Here is an 11,219-nt window from a genome sequence, read left to right as displayed (position 1 = left end):
AAGGGTTAATTAGGCCGTATAATTAGTCGTATGTAAGTATGCACATATTCATAGTCATCTGTGATGATTTGTGATAGTAAGAATAACAACAATAAGCTTGTTGTATTTGCTAAGCATTAATCGCAAAGCAATTGTATAATAAAAACCAAACAAGTACAGAAAATGTTATGTTTTTTTCTGATAAATTATTCTTTATACTATTCCAATTTCATGGAAGCTTTTTTCAACGTTCAAGAAAACAGTCAGTCCAAACCACTAGACTTGTAAATGATTATATAGCACAGCTAGACATTGCAACAAACATAATCGTTGCTTTTGATGTTTCTTTTTTGTCTAGGGTGTATAATGTTTTCCATCTTACACTACTAAGCTAAAGACGACTAGGAGATAATTAAGGTAATAAATACATCGAATGATTCTGGAAATATCCATTTTATTGTGAGTCATGAGGGACCGGGCAAGGGCACATCAACAAATATACAGCAATGTACATATTAACAATTCCTAGCTTACTTCTTACGATTAGCGCCACAAACTTATTGCAAGGTTTGAGCAGGTTCTTGGCTCCTTGTACGCCTATTGCTTCTGTTGAAATACTGACGAGATTGCGATATACTGCATGGCAAGAACAATGATAAAGGGCAAGAGTCAAATAAGTGAACAGAATAAAGTTACAGTTCATCACTGTCCATGGTAACTGGATATGATAGTCCAAGAGCCAAAGTTGATACGTTCCACGCACAGATCTGTAGTCTATGTGGACGGGCAAATGCAAGGTTAAAAGAGGCCGCCAACCTCTTAAAAAATATCAACTCTCCGTACAACTAACAGACTGTTTTAGGAAAAAAAATTGAAAAAGGTTACACGTAATCAACAAAATACATAAATATGATATTTAGAATTAGAATTTGATGCTTAGGAAAGTCCTTAGAGCGTTTTGATAGTTCGAACTGGGTTTGCCGTCCTTGATCATCGGAGCTTCAACTGATTATCTTACTCCATGATACACTCAACTTTTTTTTAGCCAGCTTAAAATATACAACTAAGAGTGCGTCGCTGTCCCGAAAGAATTGATAACTGAGGATTAAAATATATTTACCATTAAGCAACGCTATGATCATTTTTGTGTGGGTTAATCTTCTGAAACGGAACTACTCGTCCTACGTCTCTATGTACTGTCATACTGACAGGATAGTCGAGTACGTAAATATGGTTCTCACCTTAAAATATGAAGGATATTATTTCAATACCGAGCGAGATCGATTCTGGACCTGGAGGAGTTTAAACCGTTCACTAATGAGATAAAAAAAACTACATGAAAACTCCAATCAAATAAAGTCGTGAAGACATAGATGTGTGCAAATCGTATCAGTAGGCCATTGGCTCTTAGACTATGCATAGATGGTAGTGGCAGCTTGAATAAAACAATATGAAAAATACTGTGTATAAATAAACTAACACTAAGTTAAGTACAAAATTTCCAGACGGTATTCCTCTGTAAACGAAATCGAACACTTCTAAACAATACTGTAATCAATTGGACTAAATTGCTTGTTCTTTCCGAATGAGTCGGACCAATAACAACAACTCAAATGACAAACCTCAACAAAGTTAATAAAAACAAACAAATAAATATATGCAGTGTTGCAATAACAAAAATCAACAACACAACCAAAGTACGCTTGCAGCGGACTATGTACAATACACCACAGTCGGAGAAAACTTGCGTAAATTCTCAAGAATACTTTACAAACGAAATTCCAACATTAAGATGAAGACATCTCAAAATAGACATATAATAAAACGAATTAACATCATCCATCGTTGAACATTACATTACAAATGGGGTTTGATGCCGTATTTACGCTAACTCGAATGAACGTCAATTAAAAATTACAACCTCTATGAAAGGTTACTTAAAACTACGATTTTATCTTAGTCACATCATGAAAGATTTTTTTAGATGAGAATTCTGAGAAATATCCAAACAATTTGAAATGCATCACAATCATATTGCTTTAAACCATTATCACAAAAAATATATTTGATTAGCCACAGACGTTTCGTAAAATTTAAGTACAAATTGTCATTAGAGTAAGGAATTTTTACCTTAGTGTATATAAATAACTAAGTACAATAATCACTTTAACATTAAAATCTTAAGAGTCTTTGTCCGTTTCTTATATTGTCCTGATAAAGCAGAAGAAAAATAACAATATGTTTCCTTGATAGCCTTCATTAAAATATGGAATCAATTTCTGGCACCCATGATTTTAAACAATAATTTGTGATAAATTATAGCTTTGACTTTGACGTTAAACAAACAATGTTGGTGTAAGGTTATTTATTGTAAAATATATTGTAAATTCAGAAGCATGTTTTTCTGATGACGTCATATTAAGTTTATATTTACGAGATATTTCTGTCATTTTGGGAAAATTTAACAGTCTTTGCTTTAGTATTTAATAAAGATGTATGAGTAAAAACATCAGAAGTTTCCAATTATTGAATAAGTTATTGTAGCCTATTTATTTGTAATAGATTTAGATTTCGTTAGTAAAATAACTTTTATGATATCAACGTATCCATGAGCTACCGGACAATAACACAGTATAATAATTGTCATCATCTGATTCACAAGGACAATATATAATTGAATGAGTGTGATCTTAATGTATGTTTACCATAAATTGTAACTTCGGTTATTAATTTTAATTTTTTGTCCCTGAGTTGAGTTAGAACCTCCAAGATATAAATCGCACAGTTGGATAGGTAAAGACTCTTAAAATTTACACCTTATAAAATTTAAACACTAAACATTGTTGTAATTTAAAGCTACACTGATCGGTAATCAGAACAATATCATCAAGAGACTGTGCAATAATTTCCGATTGGACAGTTAGAATCAACTACTCGACGTGTCTAAGTGTTGACATTTCGGTGGATCAATTTAACAGCTAACATGTTATTTAAACAATTCTCTGAGGAAATCAAGTGCTGAAGAACGATTGGACGACGGACGCGGCGTCTATGTACATCGGTCTATGAGACCACTATGTACAATGTACATCGGGGTGGCCACCATATGTACTATGTACATGGTCCAATGTACCGAGGATCTCTCAAAACGGCGGCACCACCGATCCTGAAACAACAAAAATGCTGTTAGAACACTTGAAATATATTTGAAATAAAAGGATATACATTTGGTTGAAAAATATTCAGCATTTTGTGGAAAATGTAAAAAAACGCTCAACAAAATTGTATGTGGAAATAATACATGTGTAATAATGCATGTGTTAGCAAATATCCTCCAAATTCAGTTTTAGTCATCCAACTACACTGTACTAGTAAGAGGTGCTGACAAAAAAGATTTCTTGATTAAATACTTGAACTAGTTTTGTTTTTACTTTTACTTTAGTCATTCTAAAGGTGGTAAAATAAATACAAAAGGGGTAGAACGTAGAACCAAATGTCTTCTGGTAAATTTTAAACATAAAGGTAATACGCCAGAGCATTATTGAATTGATGTTGCATAAAATCATGACATTTAAAAAAAAAAAAAAAAAAAATACCATCCAGAAATCCTAAACATCTTTTTAATTTTTCGTATTTAATCGAACGGGTCACAAACTTTAGGAAACAAAACGCGTAGAAATATTCGTTTTATTAAACACGCAATTAACAAACTTCACCGCTAAGTTATGGCTTAAATCATTGTTATTCATTCCAGCGATAAATATTTTGTTTGACCCATTTAAAAGTTAAAGTCATTATCACAAAGCATTTAAAAATAACCCGATGACAGTTAAAAAAATGTAAAACTTAAATTTTTAATTATATTAGTAATGTTAGCTGTGACCATCACAACTCAATTACATTGCCATACAACTACTGCACTAGCTATTTACAAGGAATATACGCAAATAATTGCTTTGGAGTGATGTTTACATTATTGCAGGGTTAAAGAGCCTCATGAAATGTTAAAGGTAAGTGCGTTACTAGCCTCATTGTCCGTTGGAATAACTGACTTACACTGCAAGACAAAGCCCTTTATGTTTGTACAATACTCAATTATACCCCTTTACAAGGGCTGAACACTGGCTTTGCAAGTAAAGACTGGGGGTAGTTTGTTCAATGTAAATAGGTAAAAAAAGCACCACCTGATGAAACATACGTGTTGATATATTTTATAAGAGTTATGAAAGACGCTTTAGAAGGATTCTGATTCTAAAAACTTGGTTGAAACGTTCTAAAATCAATTTTCCTATTAATTAATTTTCCCCCGATCGTTATACAGCCACCTAGATCTCTAACAGGTTTAAAAAGTTACAATGTTAAACTTATGCGACCAATTTTGTTCTAGGATTACTATATACACGAAACATACGAGAAATGAATTAAGTATCATCTTATGAATGTCAAATAAGTTTACTAGCTTAATGTGTATTTTCATAGTTTAGGGCGTTTTTATTTAAAATGTAATTGGATTGTGCTAAAAATTTAAAACACCACAAAGTGTTTAAAAGGGTTTAAAATTTTAAATATTTAATTATAATCCAGATATAATGTGTGTGGAAAAATGTGTTTTTTCAAACAAGATGAAAGTTACTCTCACACAACTTGGAAAAGGAAGCATATTATTAATAGTATATTTCGTACCTAGGGCCGAAAATGAGGTTTTGCCGGCTCGAGATAGTTTTTAAGTTCGAGACGAAGTCGAGAACTTAAATCGATCGAGAGCCGCAAAACCATTTCGGTCCGTGGTACGAACGCTATTTTTCACCACACTATACCCTATTACCACTATTCACCACAATAATAATGCACACTGATAGTCAACACAACTACAACTTTAAGGTTATGTGAAGAAATAATTTGAGGAATCAGCAAAAATAAAAATATATAGTTGCTAGGCAACGGTGACAATAACACAATTCTATTGAAATGCTATGGATTTTGATTATGTATTTAAAATGCATTCATGTTTTAAGTAAGTAAGCGGACAGCTGATTTTGCGGCCCCGGCCTGTAAAAACCTGCTCGGTCCCCAAATTATGGACAGCTGGCATCGCCAGCAAAACGTAACTTTCGGCCACCAATTAACGTATGTAATACAGCCAAAAACATGATAGTGTGGTGAAAAAAAGATTAATTGTATCTTGAATTTTTTTATTTATTTGTTCAGTAAATACAAAAAACAACCAAAAACAAATCCAACAAAAACCCAAGCATTCAAAACAGTGACAGTTTCGTGAAAGTGCGATCGCAAAATATTTGCCGTGACAGACTAATGCGATGGGCAATTAAATACGAAAAGCGGTCGCGGCTTTTAGCCAATTGATACACATTTTATAGATCAATGTTCCATTAATAGCCATCACACCTGCACTATTACCAACCTATCAACGCAAAATAAGGCGGATTTTGTGCTGTAAAGTTGGCCATTCTGATCAGTTGTAATGTTAGCTTTCTGCTTCGTTCGATCTGTTTGTCTTAGGCGATCGCTGTTTAATTCATCATGAAAATGGTGAATCATTTATGAGCGTTTACTGTGGTACTTTACAACTACTATGGTGTTGGATTTTTAAAGAAAGGGTTTGTCGTATTTGAGTTTATGTTGCCGGTTTTATTTAAAAATGTACTACAATCTAAAAAGTAAATAATTTAAAGGGGAATTTACAAAATCGCCAAAGTTGGACACTGGAAATTGTAACAGACAACAAATTTCTTAAAAGAAATTCTTAGATTAGGCTAAAATTTCGTCGTTAAATAGTTTTTTTACGAAAACTACGTTTAACACGGGGGTACAAAAAAAAGTTGAGACTGAATTATTTTGTAAATTTGTGGATTTGTTTCAACAGATTTTAACATACCAAAAAAATACAAAATATTATAAATTCAGGCGAGTGGAAAATCATTAAGAGACAAAACAATTTGAATAAACAGTTTTGGTTTAAAATATAAATCTTTTTAAAATACAGGCGCCCGTAACATCTGAAACATAGTGTGTGTGTTACATTTATTGAATTTTACTTTACAAAAACACATTGATGTTCTGGTTAATAAATTGAAAAACCTAGCTTATTGAAGTAAACCTAAAATACTATCTAGAATCTAACATTGATTTTACTCATGTCACCGTGCACTATTTGTTTCTTCGGATACGCTGAAAACTGTATGCAAATCTATACATTTTACACCATAATCAGAACTATGCATACAAATCAGTACAATACAATGATGATGTAATGGTAAGGAGAGTGCCTTAAAAACTTCTACGAGTGTCGTTAACACTATTTACGCAAGTTGCGTACACTACTTTACCTACGACAGTGTTTTAAATACTAAAAATCACTACTCATAGTTTTTAAGAGAGGTTATGTTTTCGTTTATAACCTCTCATTGCCACTGACAGTGATACAGCGAAACATTGTACCAAACACCAATTGCACCAATCAACAATTAAATTGGCCTGAACAGCTGATAAGTTGAAATTCCAATCATTACAATTTTACTTCTCCACTTTTAATCCTTGAACCTCATTGGTCCGTTACCCGTGTTGTTATGAGTAAAACTATGCTGTTATGAAAGTAAATAATGTTGTTTTGAGATGCTTTTCAATTCTAAGAACTGTAAAGAACATAACAGTAATATACGTTAATATACGTTTCAGTAAACGGCTACTTTAAAAAAAACTGTCGTAGGTAAAATATATAACGAATAAACAACACGATGCATCACAAACCATTACACTCTCACACTTAAGTATTCTAAAATGTTCTTTATTTGTAACAATTTGGAAGCGAAGTTTACATTAATTAATTGGCAGAACGTCAATTACTTAGATCAGTTTTTGTAATTAAAGAGTTAATTAGCGATCTTCGTTTACGGGTATGTTTGCCCAACTTTAAACTTTGGAGGTGGATTCGCCGTAATTAAGTCAGACGTAAAAACTTCAAAATGTTTAAATTATCTTCTGTTTACCGTTGCCTGTTTTTAATATAATACGTCCTATTTTAAGGTTTATTGATTAATAATAATGTTAAAATAGTTTATGTGCGTATTCTTTTAGTGCGTACCGCGTATTCTTTTAGTAGAAAAACTTCGATGTTTACAATGTATTTTTCTGCTGATTTCTATTAACAACCAACTTCATTTTGTTTGCATTTTTGATACGCAAGAAGTCATCATCGAAAAAATGTCACACTTACAAGTACTGTTATAATTAATTATTAGGCCAATACATTGATGCATCAGTTTCTAAATACGAATTTGTAACTTATTTGGACTGCAACTACTATACCACAGTATCTACATCAACCGAAAATTTATTTTACAAATAACATCCTTTAGTACCAATCGTTTATAAAAATAAGCTAAATTTCGGATTGTATGCAAATATATATGTTTATAATCTTGTATAATTAACAAACATGAAAACATGATGCATCCTTGTTTCTGCATCAAAGTTATACACATCCTTCATAAAAAATATTGAATTAGAACTGTTATACTAATTAATGTAAGAACAAACATTGATCGCGGCAAGCGTACATGTTTAAAGAACCGATCGAGCGACAGTCGGTTAACACGAACCCAAGAACAAAGTGGTAATTAACTCAAAGGCAACAATTACCGACTACTTTGATCCGAGGAAAAATTACCGGTCAGACGGTCAAAGGTCCATCGAGGAATTATTAAAAGGCGAATAATCGAGTGAGGCAAGACCCTCGTCAGCCCCAATTACCTCTTTTACCTTTGGTCAGTCTTTAGTCCTTGGAATCTAATATCAGACAATTAAAGTTACGCCGTTGCTTTATACGAATTCTATTGCGAGCGGCATGAATACAGCTCAAAGTGACAAATGGGACATGAAACTACCCCCTTTACCCCTCGCTCTTCCAACTAATTATAGCTTACAAGCAAGACCAAGTCATTAACGCGAGCAATCAACAATAATCCAGAAAACTGTGCGACAAACGCTAATTAAATCGCTAACTTGGCCCCTTCATCCTCCCCCTCCTCACCCCCCACGCTCCGCTGATTAGCCCTTCTTGTCTTGGAGGCTGCCTCGCACACACACACAGGCGATTTTATGTGCGATATTCTGGACTACAGTACAACTAGTTAAACAATTACAAAGTATAGTTTGTGAAGTCTTGCATAATGGTGACATCATGATGTGGTTGTTAGTATTGTTTCATGTCAGGAAGCTGTTTACTGCTTGAATCGCATTTTACGTATTGGTACTAGGCCTACTATATAAATGTGAATTTAATGTTTAACACTTTTCGATATACACTTGTATAGTAAACCTATAGAAGAAGGTATATAATATATGTTTTAATGTTGATCGATTTCAACCAGTAGCACCACCCATCCTTAGGTCCTATCGATGACTGATTCAATTTTTCAACTTTTCGAGTTATCATTACAAGATTATATTCCTTTACTGTTTTTTTTTTTTTTTTTTTTTTAATAGTTAAACAGATTTGAACTAACCATTAAACCATCGTATTAAAGAGTTATTCACTACCAGCACAGCACTTCGGCACTTCTTGTGCTATCGTAGACTGGACTGTTTCCTTTCATTGTTGACCAATACTTTGTTTTACTTTCGTAATTTCAACGATTGATTTTAATTTAAGCTAATTAAACCGGTAATTTATAATTATTCATTATCATTTGACCTAGTAAGTCATTTATTTAACCACAAGTAGAGACATATTTAAGTTCATTTACGTCAAACGGAGATTTTATCCATCGTACTGAAGTAATATAATACTAATTTTACATAATAACTTAACATACATTATCTGCAAATATTCTACAGACAGTTTTTTGTAAATTGTAGGTTAAGTCCGCGTTTAAGCTCTACAAGACAGCGATTCTAATCACCCAGCTAACAACCCCGACTGAAGGCAAGATCACATGTAGTAATTAATCACCAGTCCACTTTATATATAATGTATTATAAAGGGACCGTTAAAAGCGGCTCTATCGCCGCATCTAATGGGTACTTAACTAATTTGACGGGCTAAGCCGTCCGATAAATTATTCAAAAAGCTCTCGATTAAAAATATAGCTTAACTAGAGGAAGCCGGCTATTTCTTGTCGAGAATTAGCCCAGGATGTTGCTAGTTTATGGAAGATAGTTTTATGTGGTTGTCAAACACGTTTCGGACGTTTTGGTTTTTGTCTCGGAGTAATTTTGGGGTGTACTAGTTCAAAACCACAGTTGGTTGCTCTATTCCAATACTTTGAGTAGGGTGATGTCAATAACTACATTTCATAAACTATTTTTGCAAGTGCAATGAAACGGAAGCAGTTTACTAATCGTACGATGTTCATTACCTATGTAAAGTTGAAAACGGACGTTTGCAACATTTGATGACGTTTTGAATTCCTACAGTTTTAATTTTTATTGTCCTATTAAGTCGGTGATTCAATGGTAGGTACTGTATTGATTGTTTATGATTCAAAAGAGAAAATATTTGCGATTTTGTGGGTGCTGCCACTCTAAATATATCAGTATAATTAATTCTTGTACGTAGTGGCTCATCACGTAACGGTCCACTCACATATGTGTACTGTATGAGCAAATTTATTGTTACAAGACCCAAATGTTAAATAATATCCCTAACCCTACATACCCATGTGCTTTTTACCACAATCGCAACGTTCATTCACCACACTCAGCCCATATAGATCTAATGGACAGGAAGTGTCTTCATATATTTTCCAAAGCACTGTCTATCACCCATTGTGTGCGGATATTGTTAATTGAGTTCCACTGTGCAGGTTAAAATGTGGATCGATTGTGGCGCTGATAAATGAACTGATCCGTCTTCATCACTGTTAATATTTCTACGTCGGTTTCTTAACACAGTACAATGTATACGCATTACCCGCAGACAATCGCGCCACATTAATAATAATTACCTATGTTAACAGAAGCGAGGGGATATTGCTGTTTTGTGAGATGTCGAGACTGTTAACGGAGTTGTTTCGGTTGTGTAAAATTTATCTGTTAAAGTACAACGTTGTAAGATACAATATGTTTGAGGTTCTTCATGCTAGTGTAATTTTAGCCGTCGTGCAATAAATTGTTGGATGAATCTTAAATGAACGTTTACAAAAAACTTGTTTCCAAATGTAAATTTTACCTTCATAACATCATATACAAAGCAGTTATTTTCGATTACACCTATATCTTAAGAACATGGTCGTTTCCCTTGTTAGAACTCGGAAGCTACCTTAGAGGCGCAAGTAAAGTTTTTTACTTTTGAATTATTTTAACTTCAACAAAATCTGACAACTGCTGGTCTAAAAAACGCTCGAAAGTCAACGCTTCAAGTACACCTACACATACTTTCTAACACTATATTACAACCATGTACAACGAAATATGCGAGAGACCTGCACATTCTTTAATACAACCACACCCAGCAAAATATATCACAATTAATTTCCACCGCAAAAACAATTGTTGCGGAAAACAAACATGAAAGCTTAAACAGCGGCCCGGGAATACATTACAGAAATAAAAACACAAAACAACGGAACAAAGCGACTATCAATGTGGTGAAACTACACAATTTGTAATTAAATAGAAATTAAAATCACAAACTGCGGTGTCAACTGGTCTATCGGGCAAATGGCTCAATTCTATTTACATTCCGCAACAGCGCGGCAAATATAATTAAATGAGTGTTAGCGACCACTACTGTATCACTAGGCTAGTGTTTTTGCAAATTAAACACCTGTTAATTAATGGCCTATGACGGTGGCCACCAATATGTGATACTTGCCGTTTTTGTTGACGGTTCGGCGGATTTAATAGCTCCCTGTTTGGTTTGCAATTGGATCCTCACTTAGTTTGTGGTTTCAATTTGCTTATTTTTTTACGCTGTCATTTTTATTTGATTTGTTTTTAAGGTGAATGTGGAAGATTATTGATAGACAATGTTTATTTTAGTGTGGTCTTTGATAGAAAAATAAATTAAAAAAAATGTAAGATATTTTAAATAAAACTTTTGTGTATCAATTCCAATATGAAGGTGTTTACTTCAGTTTACGAAACTGAGAAAAAATTAACAGATATGATAGATAAGTATTGGAAAATTTGATCAATCACTTCAATCAAACTTTTTGCCTGTAAAGGATTTTTATATTTTTTTAACTGCGTGTGGTGTATACACTGAAATCACACAATAT

General features: G+C 33.3%; 1 protein-coding gene across 2 annotated transcripts in view; it reads right to left on the bottom strand.

Annotated features, from left to right (window-relative positions):
• Nucleotides 1–413: 413 nt before the first annotated feature.
• Nucleotides 414–11,219, bottom strand: part of LOC128999460 (LIM domain transcription factor LMO4-A-like) — a 335,278-nt gene continuing 324,472 nt past the window's right edge. For both annotated transcript variants that reach the window (XM_054425995.1, XM_054425998.1), the window contains exon 6: nt 414–3,145. The gene's annotated coding sequence lies outside the window, so the exon portion shown is untranslated. The remainder of the gene's footprint in view (nt 3,146–11,219) is intronic.

This window comes from Macrosteles quadrilineatus, unplaced genomic scaffold (genome assembly GCF_028750875.1).
Source record: "Macrosteles quadrilineatus isolate MER2022 unplaced genomic scaffold, UCM_ALF_1.0 Scaffold_8__2_contigs__length_117827958, whole genome shotgun sequence".
Taxonomy (NCBI): Eukaryota; Metazoa; Arthropoda; class Insecta; order Hemiptera; family Cicadellidae; genus Macrosteles; species Macrosteles quadrilineatus.
Note: the sequence above shows the minus strand (reverse complement) of the source record. Positions and strands in the feature narration are given on the sequence as shown.